We start from the raw sequence: 18,654 nt of genomic DNA, 5'->3' as shown, positions 1-18,654 counted from the left end.
CCATTCTTTCAACATCTAACGATTCAACCAGTGGAACAAATTATTTACGATTCTGATAAATCGTCTTGTTTTAAAGTTAAAGCTAGACACTTAGCTGAGTTGAAATGGATTAAAAATTTACAAAGCCCTTTTCTGCTTGGCCTTAAAAACAATATCTTTCAACAAGGTTATATTTCTAATGATCCCAGTATTGACATTTTTTCTATTCTTAACATACGGAAGCGGAAATATCGATCCCATGGAATACGTAATAATAGTAACATCAAACGTAAATAAAAAATTAATATGTCTGTTTCCCATTTAAATAACATCTTTCGGTCTCTCAAAACTTTAGACGAAAAAGCTGATAACATAGTTATCGAAACTTATCCTTTATATACTGCAGCCTACCTTACACAAAGCTTTACACAACATATTTTAATACCTCATAACGACACCACCGCTGAACATGACAAACACTTTCTTAAAGTTTCTTTTCTAAACAAACGTATTGATTTCATCGATTTACCTGGTATTTCTCGTGATAAACGCGTTACCGATGCGATCAATAAGTCTGAGATTTCCAATTATTTGCTATAAATATTAAATACCTGTCAAAAAATTATATTCAATTATTACAAAATTGTCTCCGACCTAACTTGGAGTTTGGCCATATTATCACTGGTGATTTTGATATAATAAACGACAAGAGAATCTGTGATTTATTTCTTAAAGGACCAAAATATAGATTTCCTTCCGGTATTGATTTTAATGCTTGTCGACGTCAGATAGCTGAATCGATCGAGGACCTTTCAGTAAAATAGTGTCGTCGCGAAAATGCTGATAGTAATGCTCTTAATACATGGAACATAATATATTTAATATTATTAAATCATGTATCGAATTTTATCGTGGGAACATCTTTTACCACCTAAACCTAGACTATTTTTCGACATCTTAGAAAGGATATATTAGCGCTCCACTCTAAATTTGTTTTAGTTCCGGCTGACAAGACGGCCAATAACATAGTTATCGTTTGAGGTATTCATTATATAAATGTTTTACAAAATGAACTTAACAACACTAAACTTTATTCTAAAACCGTCCTTTCTAAAAGAAATATTGTGAACAGTCATATTTCTAGTATTTTTAACTTTAAAGTACATGTTGATGAGAAAGAGCTTAAACTTCCTATCATGTATTGGATAAACAACCATATAAAACCCGCTTCATTGCTAAATCTACATCTTTTACTACCAGTAATCTTTTTATTTTATTGACTTCTTGTCGTACTGCCATCAAGGCACATGTCATAAGATACTGTAAAACAGTTTATGAAAATACGGGCAAAAATCTTTTTTGGTCTGTTAAATATTCAACTGAAATTTTAGATAAGTTAAAAGTTAAGAATTATCATAATTTTCATGATTTCTCTACCCTATATACAACATTGCGATATAATTTTATAAATGATAAATTATTATTTTTAATTCGAAAATATTTTCAAGAGAAAAGGTCACGTTTCTTGCTTGCAATTTAAAGAAGGCTTTCTTTACAAATAGTATCATTAAACAATATACAATGTGGATCTGTGACGAAGTTTGTAGAGCACTTTCGTTTTTATTAGATAACATTTATGTCAGGTTTGGTAATACAGTTTTCAAACAGATCAAAGGCATTCCAATGTAAACTAATTGTGCACTCCTGATAGCTGATTTTTTTTCTTTACTGCTATGAGAGGGATTTTATGTAAAGTATTTCCCCTACTTCACATCAGATAATTATACATGCATTTAAGAACATTTCCCGCTACCGAGATGATATCCTTAACCTGGATTGTCCTTATTTCGGTCAATTGGTTTTTATAATATATACCCCTGAACTTAAATTGAATAAAACTAACTCTTCAGACGTTATTACATCTTTTTTAGATTTAAACATTTCTATCATTAACAATACTATACTAACTAAAATCTACGATAAAAGAGATGATTTTGACTTTAATACTGTTAACTATCCATATTTAGATGGAGATACCTCATGCTATATCATATGGAGTGTATATTTCTCAATTAATTAGATTCGCTAGGAAATGCAGTCGTGTTGATGATTTAATGAACGTAATTTATTTATTGCTAACAAACTACTTAAACAAGGTTATCGTTATCATAAATTGTGTAAATATTTTACCATCGAAATTCAGACTTAGATTTAAAATTTAATTGTCATTTAAAAACTCCTTTACGACTCGGTATTAGCAAGCCTGATTTCTTTAGAGATGTGGTTTACAAACTTCGTAGGATCATTGGTCATAGTAATTTTTCTGTCGTCTTCACTAAATATCAAACGGTTTATTAAAAGAGGTTATGACCCAATTATTTTAAGGCATAACGCTTGCTTGGTGTTTAATCCTTTTACAGTTGGACGCTACGCTTTCCTCTTTTAATTACACCTTACGGACTAAGAGGGAGACTCTATTACGGACAGTTTCTAAACTTGGGACTGAATTGTCCTTTTCTGTCTTGCTTTGTTGGGCCCTTGTAGGTGATTTTCTTGTTGCTATGCCTTCCTTTAAGGCATCGAGTACCTTGGTAATGGTCATGAAGCTATACCTTTTTCTACATACTTACATAATCTTGTATGTGTTTTATTATTTTTGTCTTATGTACCATTGTCAGTATTTCACTAGGCGGGGATAAATTTTGTTTACCCTTTCGTTTCATTCAGGAACATTGGGGCAAAGAGTGAGGCTTTGCGCGCCTAAAACCAGTTTAAACTCCCCAGTGGTTTAACTACCACTGACCGTTCCAAGGCGGTACCCCTTTATGTTCCTTCACGTGTTTTTTATGCCTGTATTGTTACTTGTTTTTGAATGTTTACATGTTTTGTGATGTCTGTCTTGTTGGATTGTCGTTTACGGTAGGTATTTTCTCGCCCCTCCCATTTTTTACCCAATCCCCTTTTCACCCTTACAGCCCTCATCCCTTTAATTCCCATATGGGCCCGTTTTGGTTTATATTACATGTCCCCCACCTTTCACCGCCCTAATGTCCACTAAAGGTTTTTGTTTGGTGACATCTGGGTGCCCTGCTTGGGTGTAACGGGGGGCTGCGTCCTGTGAACGTTGCATTTGCCTTGTTGATCTTTGTTTTTGTTTTTATATCATTATAGAATGACATTACATTGATTCGGTTACGTTAACAACGTGATTCTTCAAGTTTTCACTAACTACTACTTTCAGCTAGGTGATTATTGTAGAAAAGGAAGACTTGTTGACAATTTTTGCTTATAATTTGTTTATTGGATGATTTTGGTAATCAGTAACGCAAAATAACCCTTAAATCTTTAAATTAAACAAGCTATTCAGCAATACGAAGGGTGTTTCAAAAATAATGCCATGTATCGTGTGCTATGTACAATAAACCACTTCGGATCAAGAGAACAATCACTGAAGCATTAGACAGGTGAAAATCTCGTTCACAAATTTGCTGATCTTGATACAGTTTACATTGCTTTATAGCGTATTCGTTGCACTACTCATGAAATGACTAGTAAGAGATCTAAAATGTGCTTGAAATTAGGGTTTATATAAATGTCTCACAGATCTATTTGGAGGTGTGTTGCTTAATTTAAAAGCGGTCAGCAGCAAGTCAAAGTGCTACTTGTCCAGGTCGTCTTGCAACAACAACGACGACGAAAGCAACATAGAAAACAATCAGGAATATGCTGAACAAATATGCCCGATATACTGTGAGGGATTAAGCACGGTTGACGAAACTTGTCTTTAGCACAAGTTCATGGTATTTTAAAGAAACATCTTCAACCTCGGAAAATAATTGCAAGATGGATACCCCATTTGATAACAGATGAACAAAAGAGAACCCGTATTGAAAATGCAAAAAACGTTTCTCAAAATGTATTTCAAATATAACAAGAAGGCTTACCACAATTTTGTTACTGGTGATGAGACATGGGTTTACAATTTTGAGCCAAAGCGGAAATGTTCAAATTTGGATCACCAGGAATGCATTACCATGCGCCAACGCACTGTTAAGAAAGTTTTGTATGTGATTTTCTTTGATAATAAGGGACCAGTAATGCAAATTCCGTACCAAAAGGCAGAACGGTAACAGCAAAGTTTTACACAAATAGTACCTCAAGTACCTCTGGCTTTTGCATGATAATGACCCCGCTAATAAGGCTATGCTTTCGACCGAGTTTTTTTTTGGCATCAGGAAAAGGTACTGTCCTTCCGCACCCTCCATAATCACCAGACTTGGCCTCTTGTGACTTTTTCTTGTTTCCAAAACTCAAATTACATGTATCTGGAAAGAGATACAAGTCGAGAAATGCTCTTGGGTCTACTGTTAATTACTACCTTATGAGTGTCCCTATTATGAACTCTGCTTCAAAGTTGGATTGAGCGACTCCAACGGTGTGTTCAAGTAGGTGGGGAGTATTTTGAGAGCCAGAGAAATTTGAAATGGTGAAAATACTTTTAGTTTAGAAACACAAAGGCAAATGACATTATTTTTGGAACACTCCTGTTATATTCATTAAAAAAGGGAATGAAAAGGATATTGCTAGTAGAAATTGTAAAATAATAATTTACATTTGATTGCATGAAAAGGCTCAATCAAACCGAGCCGATATAACGCGTTATAGATGAAAGCTTTGCAAGTTGCAGAACAGCTTTATGAAATATATTACTGTATTTATTTCTCAAAGTGATTTGTCGAATGTTAAACATAATTGATTCGATAACAGTACAAAAGGTACTGATCAAACATACCTAAGTCGATCGCAAAATACATGTGCAATCCGCTCAGTTGTTAAGATTTGTTTTCAATCCCAACATATGTGGAATACAATTGTAGCTAACTCAATCCATGAGATATTTTTCAAAATAGGATTGAAGTCCATTATGGTGTATCCACTATATTGAAAGATTCCAAGGTAAAGAAAGACGACGAAGATGGGACAAAAGTTGTCAGCAAAAACAAAGACTGTCTTTCTCAGATTTCTTGCAAGTGCGAGTTTTCAATACAGAAAATAAATACAATGAGTCAACTGTCTTAAAATATGTAACAACACAGACGTCCTTTTCTGTTCCTAATTTTTACGTCACAGTGACCAATTGCTGCATTGCTGCATGTCCGAGTTAATATAACAAGGTAGGTTCCAGCGCTGTTAAGTGTTGACAATTGAGTACCGTTCAAGCCGGTATTAGGGGGCTTAAAAGATGTTTCACTTTCTCGTTATTCCTCATGTACAGACTCAAATAAATCGAGCCTGCAATTTTCTATAATTTTGTTGTGATTCATGCTTGGGAAGGCTCACACTTTCTCCAGATTCTTTTACCTATATTAGTTGCTATGTCCTTTTTCAATTTGCAATATCGTTATCAGGTTTTTGCAAATTGTATTGTAAATTTATATAGAGACATAAGTTGATCAGTCCGATACTTGCATTCAAAGGCAATATTCATAATTTCAAATTCTCAGTATGCTTAACTATGATTAAGATCAACTCAGTGTTTCATACTTTTTGCCACACAAAAGTTTTTGCCTTCTTTTATACCACTGCCACATAGAAAACGCCTTTTGTTTTTGTTTTGGTGCCGATGTTTGAAGGTCAAGGTCACAATGACAATGAATGTTAAACCTTTTTCCGATAAATAACTTGAAAATCATTTAGCCCATAGCTTCTAGCTTCAAAAGATGATAACCGATTGCCCTTTTTCAAGAGAAGAAAAGAAGAGCCGTGTGCCCTCTGCTGTTTTCTTTCTGCTTGGTGTCTGACAGAGCTCCTTGTCGGTGTTGCTTGGTTGTTATGGGGGATGTCTTCCTTGAATGCTTTCCTTTCCTGTTTTCATATTTTAGGTGCTGATACATGAAAGCCCTAGTTACATTGACTGTAAATTTACGCTTAATAACGTAAGATAGCATACAAACTTCATAGGATGATCACCCTTATTGAGTAGAAAACACCGCTTATTTTCAGCATCTAAGCGTGAAAGTCAAGGCCATAGTAACCTTACATGTGAAAGCTTTTTTACGCTCAAAAAGTTTTTAAAGTGACATTATGCCCATCCAAGGGTATAAAGTGAGTGAACAGGTGAATATCAAAATAAGTTTTCATTTTACCATAATTACATTTAATTAAATAATTTACTTCCCATAAACAATAATTAATGCACAGATCCAAATAAAATTCTTTAAATATCTATTAGAATTTACCTCTAACGCTCAGTTTATTAAAAGCGTGGGGCAGTCTTTTTATATTTAGGCAGATTTATAATTTTATCCTGAACGTTTTCAAATATCAACTCTTGGTAAAACATCATGCATTTTAACAGTCAATCTTTTGAAATATAAAGTCAAATCAGCTATACTTGACAATGAAAATATGAGCATAATGCCACTTTAACTAACTTATTATCACACAAATTATCAAAAAGACAGAATTTGTTTTAGACACAATTATAGGTTATTGTGACATTTAAAGGGATGCCTGTTTCTGCTAATTGACTAGATACGCATTTGACATTTAATATTCATAGGATGATCGCCTTCATTGAGTGAAAGGATCTTAATATTTATTTTTGGTTGACACAGAGGCTTATGAATTCATAGGATAATCAACCCTATTGATTATAAAAATTCCTTTAGTTTTAGAGCATTGATGCTTAAAAGAAAAAGTCAAAGTGATCATGAATGTGAAGATCTTTATGCTCATTAACTAGAGTATGGACAACAATTAAATTCAATGTTTTTATACACTCGAAAAAATACTCGGCGAATATGATTTAATTAAATTGAAACCATTTGGCGGAAATGTTAACCATAATGAGACTATGTTAAAAGCGAAGTTTTGACTTTCCTAAGGTAATGGTCATACTTAGTCATTAGACTTAATTATCAATTAAAAAGATTGTGTTTGCTTTGTCTTTCTAACCCGCTAGAAGTGAAGTCATACCCCTTAGATAAATACTGGCCCCTCCCCGGTGGTCACTTGATTTATATAGACTTATATAGGAAAATACATTTTAGTCTTATTCTGTGACACTACAATGCACAGAGCTTTGATTTTGGTACAAAGCAATGTGCTTGTGGACCTCCAGAAAACTAATATGTATCAATTCCCCTTGGGTCAATACTTGCCTCGCTCCGGGGTCACTTAGTTCATATAAACTTTTAAAGGAAAACACATTCCGGTATTATAAGGTGTAAAATGCCAAGACGTAAGATATAATGATTGTTTTCTTACATGTACACAATTGTTACAGGGGACATTTTTTTATCATGTAGATTAGCTACTTAAGAATAGTTTTTGTCATGAACATGTAACATACCCATTAATACAAAGTCCTCTAAAATTCTATTAAAATATTCATCAAGACAAACAATATGTATTCTTCTAGGTGGCAATTTATTTGTGATAGTTCCAACAACTCTTGAACTTACATAATGGCATAAATAGAACATAATAAAACATAATTTCTTTTATTTCTAATTATAATTACACATACTAAATGGGACTAGCTACGAGGCTTGATGATAGAATATATATAGACAGAGGAATAAAGGATGATTATTTACAAAAGAAAACAACAACAAAACATCCAAGACAGACACTCTTCTACAAAGGTTACATTCATCATGACTTTCAAGTCCCTTGGGTTATACGCCTTATGACCACTGATGTTTAAGGAAACACACCTTATCTTTTTGTGGAAAACTACAATGCTCAGAGCTAATATATTTGGCATGTAGCAATGTCTAGTAGACATCTACTATTTATAACTGACCACATTTATTTATGTTAACATTAAATGTGTGAAATAAAGGAAATTTTACTTCAATATGAAATATGAATCATGCGCCAGGGTCAAAATTGTTCCAACAAAAGGGATCATTTAGTGTTAAATGGATAATTAAGATAAAACATGTTTTGGTAACGTTCCGTCAAAAATTGAAAGATTATTTTTGATTACTCAAACAAATTTTTCATTCGGATGTATATTGCCCCACCTTATCGGTCCTCTTGTTAATTTATAAAAAGACCACACATTCATTGTTATATCTATTTTGATAATAAATAATGTTATATCTATTTTGATAATAGATAATAAGTATATATAAGAGTTAAAATTGAATATCAAGAGTTATCATATGTTTTGACATGCATTTGGGGCATTTGATTGACAGATTTACTTTCCAAAAATTAATTATGTGATTAAGAAATTTTCCTTTGCTTGTTTAACTACTTTTAGAGACAAACTTGATTAAATTACTCACAAAAAAGATGTGAAAAACTTTTTCATGTGTTGAAATTAAATTCATTTTTTATTATTTCCTTCTTGTTTCTTACCTTTTGTGAATATTTCATCAGTTCTTGATTGTACGATAAAAGCAAACAAAATAGATTCACTTATTTGCAAAGGATTAAAGCAAGGTGAATTACATGCTAAGTGTATAAAGCTATGCATTTGCTGTCTGTACTTTATAACATTTTTGTTTGAATGTATTTTTTATACTTTAAAATACTTGAGTTAAATACAAATGTGCATATATTTCTTTAAAGGCTAACGAGGAATGCACATAAAATGTTGCTTAACGGTTAAAATCTTACTTAATAGTTAGCATAATTATTTGTTCCGGAACCTTTTATTCTGTTTACATGAAATATCCATAATTGCTAAATATAATAGACATTTTACATTACAACTCTTTCGGAAATCGACTATAAGACTATAAAAGCATGCCATATAAATATTTTATAGAACGTATTTCATTAGATATAGCTTTATACCATTTAAGTGTGTACTTTCACTCATTCATTCATGAATAAATACCATTACATATAATTTTCTTAGTAAATTTTACGATGATAACTTATTGTTATTACGAATTTATGCCTTTTAATGGACCAAATAAGATTTATTTTGTATTAAAAATTTGTCAAGTATATTTTTATTTTCAGATTCAAAGTCCGTGTGAAATAACAAACTTACGAGATGAACGCTTCGTCTACGAAATGCGATAGACAACGTAATCTTGGATGTTTGGCTTTATTCTAAGGAATATATGCCTGCAATATTTTTATACATGGGGAAAAGGTATTTGTCTTTAATTCGGGGAACGACTGTACTTGAAGCGATAAAGAATATTTGCACGTTGAAGCTTCAACCATGGAATTAAGCAGCAATGACGGAATAACTCATTCATTTCCAAATAATGTGATGCTTTAAATTCTCCAAACTTTGTGCGAATGCTTTACAATAATGACACAATAGATACTCGAATATTTTCAACATCAGAACAAGATGTATGCACACTTTCTGAAACAACACGTCATTCTAAACTGAATCAAGAAGCAATGAGCAAGCTGGTGATAATAATGGAAAAGGCTATGGATACTGGAGCGTAGAATGCCATGTTTACTGAATAGACAGGATGTGACTTTCAGTTGAATTGATAAGGTACAATTCTTATTTTCTCTCAACCGTAAAAACATGTCTCAAATTTTTTAAGTTGAACTTTTCTTATAATCGATTTAGAATCACATGCATTTCCTAGTAGTTAACTTTTCTAATTACCTCTCAAAGAATTCGATGTCATGTGGATATGTCACTTTTTTCGGGGATATGCGTTAATTGAATGCCACCCTTCCTTCATGATATTGTTTTTTTTTTCATATTTAATTAATGATCACCACATTTGACTTCATGTCCTTCAGACTAAAAACACGACCCATCAACTACTCATTGCCCAACTACACGTCATTCGAAATTGAAATTGTTACAAAAATAAAAACGGTGTAAATTGTAGCCTTTTTATAACACCTAATGAAATGTATGGCACTGATTAAAATTATTTCTGCCGAAATATTTTAAGCTAAATTTCAATAAAAAAAAATATTGTGTACTGTCTCTTCTTTTTCTCATTAACTACACATTCTGTTAAACATGTCTCTTTGTATTGCATAGAATATATTTCACTGTATCGGTTCAAGCTGAAAATAAAATGTCTCAAATATAACAAGGACACAAAAACTTGTGTTGATAACAATAAAAAAAGCATCATACCATTAATACTCCCCAACTGGTTTAACCGGAGGGGACTTAAGGTTCACCCACCGTCCGTTTGTCTGGGCGGACATGAGTTTCATTCCGTCTATAATTTTAGTTTAAAAAAAAGAAATCCCATAAACCGACTGGTTTATATGTGTTTATTTTTACTGGTTAATTTGGAAAAGTGCCACATAAAGATCAAAGAAAAACACATCAACCCCAAATATTGGCACGTCCGTCCATCCATCCGTCCACAAAAACTGGCTAACTTGCTATGGCAACAAATAGACTTAAAATATGTCAAAATAACACAAACAACAGTCACTATTTGTTTCAACGCTCGACTTTATTATATTTTCTTTAAGCAAACAAATTATCGGTTTAAACAATCTTACAAAAATTATTTAAGATGAGGGTATGAGCCTTTCCATAAATAAAGACAAAAATGACAAATATAAGCAAACTTCCATAATTTGACTGTCAAAGTCATTTAACGGTCAAAGTAATATCTAAATTACCCGGTATTCAACATGTCCGTTTGGTCACAAGAGTTGCTTTGTCCACATATGAATGAAATCCTTACATGAATAATAAAAGTATGACAAACTAACCAACATTCAATAATTTGACCTTGATGGTCAATGTCATTTAAAGCTAAAGGTCAAGGTCATACATTATAAAAGGTCTTGTCAAAAGAGTTGTTTTGTCCAAGTCATGAAAAAACATTGATTGATGACCAAGGTTCATTCAATTATAGCAAAAAATAAATGAAAATTCAATCATTTGTTCTCCAAGGTCATACATGCGTAATGGTCAATTCAATCTTGATAAAAAATAAAGGTCCTGACCTAGATGATGTTGTGTCTAAATATGAAAATAGTACATATATAAATAACAAAGTTATAGCCAGTCAAGCAAATAAACACCAAAAGAATTTCATTAAGTTGACCTTGACTATTAATGTCAATAAAAGGTCTTTGTCATATTTAAATTATTCAATACGTTTGTTTGGTAGCAAATTTTTTGTGCAAGTATAAATGAAATCTGACAAAAATAACAAAATTATGACAATTTTACCAAAATTCAATTAATTGACATTGAAGTTTTAAATCATTTTAAGGTCAGGGTCAAGGTCAGTTCAACCTTTCATTCAGTCTTGTCCAAAACGTTGTTTTGTCCAACTAAGAAGATAATCCATTGATTGAGTATCAAGTTAGAGTCAATTATAACAAAAATAATCACTAAAAATTCAATAATTTAATCTTCAAGATCAAGTTCAGTAATAAGTCAAGGTCAATCTGAGTTTGATAGACCAGAATGTACTGACCTCAAAAAGATGTTGTTTCTAAATATAAAGTGAATTCATTTATAAATAACAAAGTTATAGCCTATAAAACAAAAATCAAGTGAATTTCGTCAATTTTATCTTGAAAGTCAATGTCAGTTAAAGGTCAAGTTCACATCTAAACTATTCAATATGTTTGTTTGGTAGAAAGTCCTCTTTTGCTAAAGTATAAATGAAATTTGTATATAAATAACAAAATAATTTAACCAAAATTCAATAATAATTTGACATTGAAGTTCTAAATCATTTTAAGGTCAAGGTCAGTTCAAGGTTTCATTATGTCTTGTCCAAAATGTCTTCATTTCTTTCTGGACTCTCTCATCAAAATGATATGACAAAGTTGTTTCATCTACTGTCCACATATCCAGAATTATCTCCTCCATTGAACTTTGAACTTCTCTTTTTTATTCTAAAGGAGGGATTTACAGACAAGGATTTTTCTAAAAATAGATTCACTGATAAGAAATACACATAGCAACAGTTGCTGGTCGTTCCGACCTGTTACCAGTCATTTAGAATTAATACTACAGTGTTGAGTCAATGAAGAATTATCAGTTTAACTTAATTTTACAGTGTTAATGTATGAAATTTTAATTCCAGATACAAAGTTAAAACATAAATGCATCGGATAGGGTATGCCCATTATTGAGTGATCATTATGTGTGACAGAAAGAGTACATGGATTTTAAACTGTCAATAAAAGAACTCATATACAGTTCGATTTGGTTATTATTAAGAATCTTTTTTTTTCCACAAAAGAAAGGAATAAAACTTACAATACCTAATAATAATTGCCTAATTATTCTTGTAAAGGATTTTTCAGAACAAAAATATTCTTTTTTGAAGATGAATGTCCAACTTAGGTCATTGATTACTGAATGTAATTTTGAAACCTGTCTCACCTTTAATTGTTATTTCTAAGCATTAGATTTTGATCATTAATATTTATGTATAAAAGTCAGAGCATTCAATTTTAATTAAGTTGACTTCTATAATTATTCCCTTTTGTACCAATATGAAAAATTCTGATTCAGAGGATATTTGTTAAAACGCTTGTAAAACTATACTTTTTTACAAAGGAATTTTTACATTTCTTGGATTTAAAATCACATTTTTGATGAGAAAGAATTAATCATACTTTGATTAAAACATTTAGATCCAGAAGATTATCATGCTTTTATTTAAATTCTAAAAAGATATTATGACTTAATAATTAATACTTGGACCCAGAAGAATAATAAAACCTGGATTTAAATCTAAATTTTGAGGAAATTAAATCACATGTATATATTCAAAATACCTTAGTATTAATGTTTTTGTTTAGAAAGTTTATTAATTCATTATTTTTTTTAGAGAGGAGAGTTGATAACCTAACTTTACTTTATTTTTTATTCACAGGATTAATTATCTACTTAGATTTATTTTTTTCTTGTCAAACTTGGATTTAAATTAATTAAGGTTTTGATTCAGAGGTTAGTTCTTATAGAAAATTTTCTAGATTTGAATTTTTTGATACAGAAGATTTATTAATTTCAAATGGCATATTATAATTGCAATTGTTTACTCAAATGTTATTTTTAGCTCGACTTTCGATAAGAATAAGTAGAGCTATTGCAGTCACCCGAGCGTCGGTGTTAGCGTCCGCGTCGGGGTAACCACTTATGTTTAAGTTTTTGTAATACCTCAAATATTTTCAAAATTCATTGACATATGGCTTTGAAACTTTGCACATTTGTTCACCATCATGACCCCAACCTGTAGACAGGTGGAGGTAACCGTATCAAGCATTTTGACAAAATTATGCCCCTTTTTTTGAATTTTCGTTATAGTTTTTGTAATACCTCAAATATTTTCAAAGTCCATTGACATATGGCTTTGAAACTTTGCACACTTGTTCACCATTATGACCCAAACCTGTAGACAGGAGCAGGTAATTCTATCATGCATTTTGACAGAATTATGCCCCTTTTTCGAATTTTCGTTATAGTTTTTGTAATACCTCAAAAAAAAAGTCCATTGACATATGGCTTTGAAACATGATGAAATTTTATACTCTTTGAGAGAATAATATGACTCTCTCCAAGGCCTATAACTGTAACATGGATTTAAAGAGAAAAAAAATCCCTTTTGTTAACTTAGGAAATTTTACATTATCAAGGCTTTTTTACTATCAAGCACTAAGAATAGCCGAGCGTTGCTGTCTTACCGACAGCTCTTGTTATCATTACAGTTCAATTTTCTTCCTTTTTAACTGACACATATCTAAAAATTATAATAAATGTTGGCTTTACTGATTTCAAAAGTTTAAGTTCAATACTTTTATAGTCCGAAATAAGTCCTCAAATGAAAATTCGAAAAAGAACGAAAAGACTGGGAAACAATAAGTAGGTGAAATGCGAAATTTGAAAAGACAATGAAAATCAAAATGTGACGCCATTCATTTAGTGAATTGTCTGCAAAAATTTACTTCTCGATGTAATAGAAAACGAAAAGTAAGGAAAGCATTATAGCACCTTTTAATGACAGTTGAATTGAAATATATAGCATTACATAGAGAGTGTTTTCTACCAAAAGAATCATTAGAATTGATGATATTATGTTTATTCATATTATGTTATTATATTTCTCTTTTTATGGTAAGAAGCAAAATATTTGTTATTTTTATGTTCTAAAGGTGTTACTCTGTGATATGATTATTCTTGCAAGTTAACAAAACTGCTGCCTAAATGATAAGAAGTATTAACAAAATCAACGCTATCTAGCTACCATCATAAAAAAGGTGTGAAAACAATGAAAGTATTTATTTACAATTATTCAATCAGTAAGACATCTCAATAGCTATCTTTTGAGAATCTGTACGACAGGTGGCAAATGATATAAGTTCATACATGTCTTCCGCAATGGCATAATGGACATGGCCCTTCAGAATGTTGCTGGGGTTCTAACGGATAGGGAACTTTTGCATTACTTCCAGTACTTTGATAATTGCTTGTTTATCTATTTTTCAATTTTGAAATAACTTACGTAGTGGTCGATCAACAAAGCGTTGTGTTTTTTTAACAATTTGATTAAAACGGTATGTTTAGGTTCACTCTGGGATTCTTCTCTAAAGATCGTTCTGACATTAGTATAAATAAGATCTTAAATGTCAGTTTAAAAACCCACGTTTACACATCTGTATTTTGTTTGTATCAGTTTGTATCAGTCACACATTTGAATATATCTGATGTATATGATTTGTCAAGTGTTAACCAAGGTATAATACAAAAATGTACCTAAATGTAATCTGACAATTAAAAATTCCTTCTGAAAATGCACTTCTGTAGTACAGTACTATACCATCGCTCTTTCATCTAGCATTTCTTTTTTTAGTAATCAATATGACAATATTAATTTAAATCCAAGTGGCTGTTGTTGTCACGCCATAATTTCAGTATGAAAAATATATAGTATATATCAATGTGCCTAACTTCTTTCAAAAGTCCGGGTATTCTCTTTAATCGGTCGTTAAACAATAACAGTTCATTACTAATACTTTCAAGTTCTCCTATAAACTTTCCCATATTTCAAAAATATTCCCGTAACATTTTCCTGTATGTATTTTCCCTTCAGCTATCAAGCGGTTATATTTAATACTGACTGTTATGTTGTCGTTTCTTGATTTTTCTATTGTGGGTACCAGCTTACGTCAAATGCGACTATTTCAGTTGGATACTATTCGTGCATGCAATAACCCGAATATTTCACAATATTGTCTCCGACTTAATGTCTAGTTATTTGCAATTATGACTGTCAAAAATATTTGACATCATCTTGTAATTTATTTTTGGGTTCCTCCACAGTTTCGGCTAATCACTTACTATAAGATTATTAATTATGCCACCCCACCCCTTTAAAGAAGAGGGGGTATATTGTTTTGCTTATGTAGGTTGGTTTGTCGGTCCGTCGGTCTGTCCGTCGCTAGACCACATAGTTACCGCTGATTATCTAAAAAACTATTTATCACCAAGTCTTCATATTTCACATACTGATTGATCATAACTAGTAGATGACCCCTATTGATTTTTGGATCACTAGGTAAAAAATCAAGGTCACAAAGACCTTAAATGTAAAAATGGTTCAAGTTCACAAGTTCAAAGTTACAGGGGCATTTAATGTCAGAATGGTTTCCGCTCATTTTTTTGAAAACTATTTATCACAAAGTCTCATTTTTTAACATACTGATTGGCCATAACAAGTAAATGACCTTATTTATGTTGGGGTCACTAGGTCAAAGGACAATGTTACAGGGGCCTTAAATGTCAGAATACTTTCCGTAAAAAACATTTATCACAGAGTCTTTATATTTCACATATAGATACGTCATCTGTAGAAGATGACCCCAATTGATATTGGGTCACAAGTTCAAAGGTCAATGTCATGGGGGCATTAATGTGTGAATGGTATCTGCTCATTATCTTAAAAACTATTTATCACTACGTCTTCATATTTTACAAATTGATTGGTTATAACTAGTAGATGACCCTCTTGATTTTGGGGTCTTCAGGTCAATGGCCAAGGTCACAGGGACTTAAGATGTGATTATCTGTCTGTCCGTGGGTAGACCATATGGTTACCAATGATTATCTTTAAACTATTTATCGCAAAGCAATAATAGTTCACATACTGATTTGTCATAACAAGTAGATGACACGGATTTTATTTTTTGGTCACTAGGTCAAAGGTCAAGGTTCACACGGGCCTTTAATGTCAGAATGGTTTCCGCCTATTATCTTGAAAATAATTTATCACAAGGTATTCACATTTCAATTGAGTAGTCATATGTTGATAGACCATGTGGTTTCCGCTGATTATCTTAAAAACTATCACAAAGTCTTTATATTTCATATATTGATTGGTCATGACTAGTAGATGACCTCTTTTGATTTTGGGGCACTAGGTCAAAGGTCGATGTGCCGTTGGAATTAAATGTCAGAATGGTTTCTGCTAATTATACTTATGATCGCTTTCATCTATTTCAGACCTTATATTGGTCATTATATTATTTTTTTTCCGTAACTGAACACTGCCACGTACCCATTTATGGCAGGAATATGAGTCAAAGGCTAAAAAAGGGGGACATAATTATGTGTCGTTCGACATTTCTTGTTTTATCATGACGTTTGAGTACGAGTCTGTAACATTGATACCGGAACACCTAAGTAGTTCAAGGAGAGATGCCGTTTTATGATTTCTTTTTATAGCTCTGACGGTCTTCTTGTTCAACAAACAACTTGTTCAAAAAAGCTTATTTTTATTTTAGGTTAGGTCTGGCTGGAACCATTTGAGCTTTATTTGTAAAGGACTTTCTACTCATCATTGATGCATAATTTCATCAAAATCTACCGAGTGTTTGAGGAGAAGATCAGAACGGCTTGAATACAAACACTTTCCTTGATCATGAGTGGCCCCTTTTCTTAACTAAGTACGCTACAGTTGACAATTCTGCAATCATAGTAGGCGATCTGATTCTTCATCTAGATATACCAGACAACAACGATACGAGAAAATTTACAAGTAACCTTGATGCATGTGGTATGCATCAGCAGGTACAAGAACCCCATGTATAGGCTCATTACATTGGACGTAGTGATATCAGAGAAACAGATAACATTGTACAAACATAGAGGTAAGTAGATTGGGAATCTCTATTCAGTGGAAATATCTACGTGACCATTTTGCTGTTACATTTGCTGTTAAAAGCCTCAAACTGCACCGGTAAACGGAATGGTTTCTTATAGAAACCTTCGCACATTGGACATTGAGTTCTTTTCGAGATGAACATACGGAAAACGAATTCTTCGCAAAGAGTGTAACATAGAATGGTTTCATGATGGAGTATTCAGACAGTCTAACCTCTAATTTTGATAAAACATGCTCCGATGATTAACAAGACTATTAATTGAGACCTAACTTGTCGTGTAATACAGAGCACTCCCAACAGAACCCAAGCAGAAAAACGTAAACGTGGAACGGAAATGCGTGAAACTAAAACTTACAATAGACGCATCACAGTCTACAGAACACAATGTTCTAATTGTGAACAATATGTTAAAACAAGCTCGTGTAGAAATACTATACAAGTAAAATAGAGTCTTATGCATTGATCATAAAAGTCTATCTAAGATTACTAAAGATCTACTTGGAGATACAAGTGAAGTGATTCTACCATCTGATTCATCTTCAGAGCGCCTTTGCCCAGAAATTCAGTGACTTCTTTATCGGAAAGATTAAAATAATAAGGAATAACATACATTCTCAAACACAATCGGTACCTGCTAATGTAAATATGGAATCTGAATATACGGAAGTCAAATATACTGTGTTTGCTCCAACCACAGAACAAGAAGTGAAAGAACTGATTAAAAAATTAGGCACCAAATCCTGTTAGACCCCATTCCAACATGGCTGTTAAAAGAATGAACTAACTAGAACTAGATGAACTAACACCAAATGATAACCAGTTTCATATTTCCACTAGAATCAGGATCTACGACCTCTATGTTTGATTGCCGCTTATGTACCAAAAATGTTCAAACACTCAAAAATAAGACCACTTCTAAATAAAACCAAATCTAGATCCTTACGAACTGAAAAACTATATGCCTGTGTCTAACTTACCATTCCTGTCTAAAATCTTGGAAAAGGCCGTTGACGTACGAATTGAGAGCAATTTGAAGACAAACAATCTACACGAGGTCAACCAATCTGCTTATCGCAAGTTCCATTCGCCCGAGACAGCATTGTTAAAAGTTCAAAATGACATTCTACAGTCTTTGGAATAATAACAATGTGACTATTCTCGTGATGCTTGATTTGTCTGTTCTGCTGCTTTGATACAATTGATCACGGGAACGCTCCTTCGCCGCCTTGAACGACACTTTGGAATTACAAGCAAGCCACTCGCATGGGTGACGTCCATACCTGACCGAAACGATACCAGGACTGTATGGCATAAACAACAAACTATCACAGCCAGTCCACATGGAGTACAGTGTACTTCAAGGGTCTGTCCTTGAACCCAAGAGCTATGTGATGAATACGAAAACCTGTCGGAGAAAATCTGCCGGTGAACATGAGTCTTAACAACCATTTCTTCGCAGATGACTCACAACTCTATCTATCCTTCAAACCAGTGACTAGTATTTCAATTCAAGAGAATAAAAACCGTATTGAAAGATGTCTTGATGATATTGTAAATTGGATGGATGCCAAC

At 32.5% G+C, this 18,654-nt stretch overlaps 1 protein-coding gene across 5 annotated transcripts in view; it reads left to right on the top strand.

The window, feature by feature from the left end:
- LOC132741048 (TNF receptor-associated factor 3-like) overlaps window positions 1–18,654 on the top strand; it is a 131,133-nt gene that overhangs the window by 55,582 nt on the left and 56,897 nt on the right. For 3 of the 5 annotated variants that reach the window (XM_060729132.1, XM_060729134.1, XM_060729130.1), the window contains one exon: window positions 8,965–9,463. The exons of the other annotated variants lie outside the window; for them this stretch is intronic. The gene's annotated coding sequence lies outside the window, so the exon portion shown is untranslated. The remainder of the gene's footprint in view (window positions 1–8,964; window positions 9,464–18,654) is intronic. 5 annotated transcript variants of the gene reach the window in all.

The sequence above is a fragment of the Ruditapes philippinarum genome, unplaced genomic scaffold (genome assembly GCF_026571515.1).
Source record: "Ruditapes philippinarum isolate M1 unplaced genomic scaffold, ASM2657151v2 ctg3708_1_1_1_1, whole genome shotgun sequence".
NCBI lineage: Eukaryota > Metazoa > Mollusca > Bivalvia > Venerida > Veneridae > Ruditapes > Ruditapes philippinarum.
This window is presented reverse-complemented; position numbering and strand designations above follow the sequence as displayed.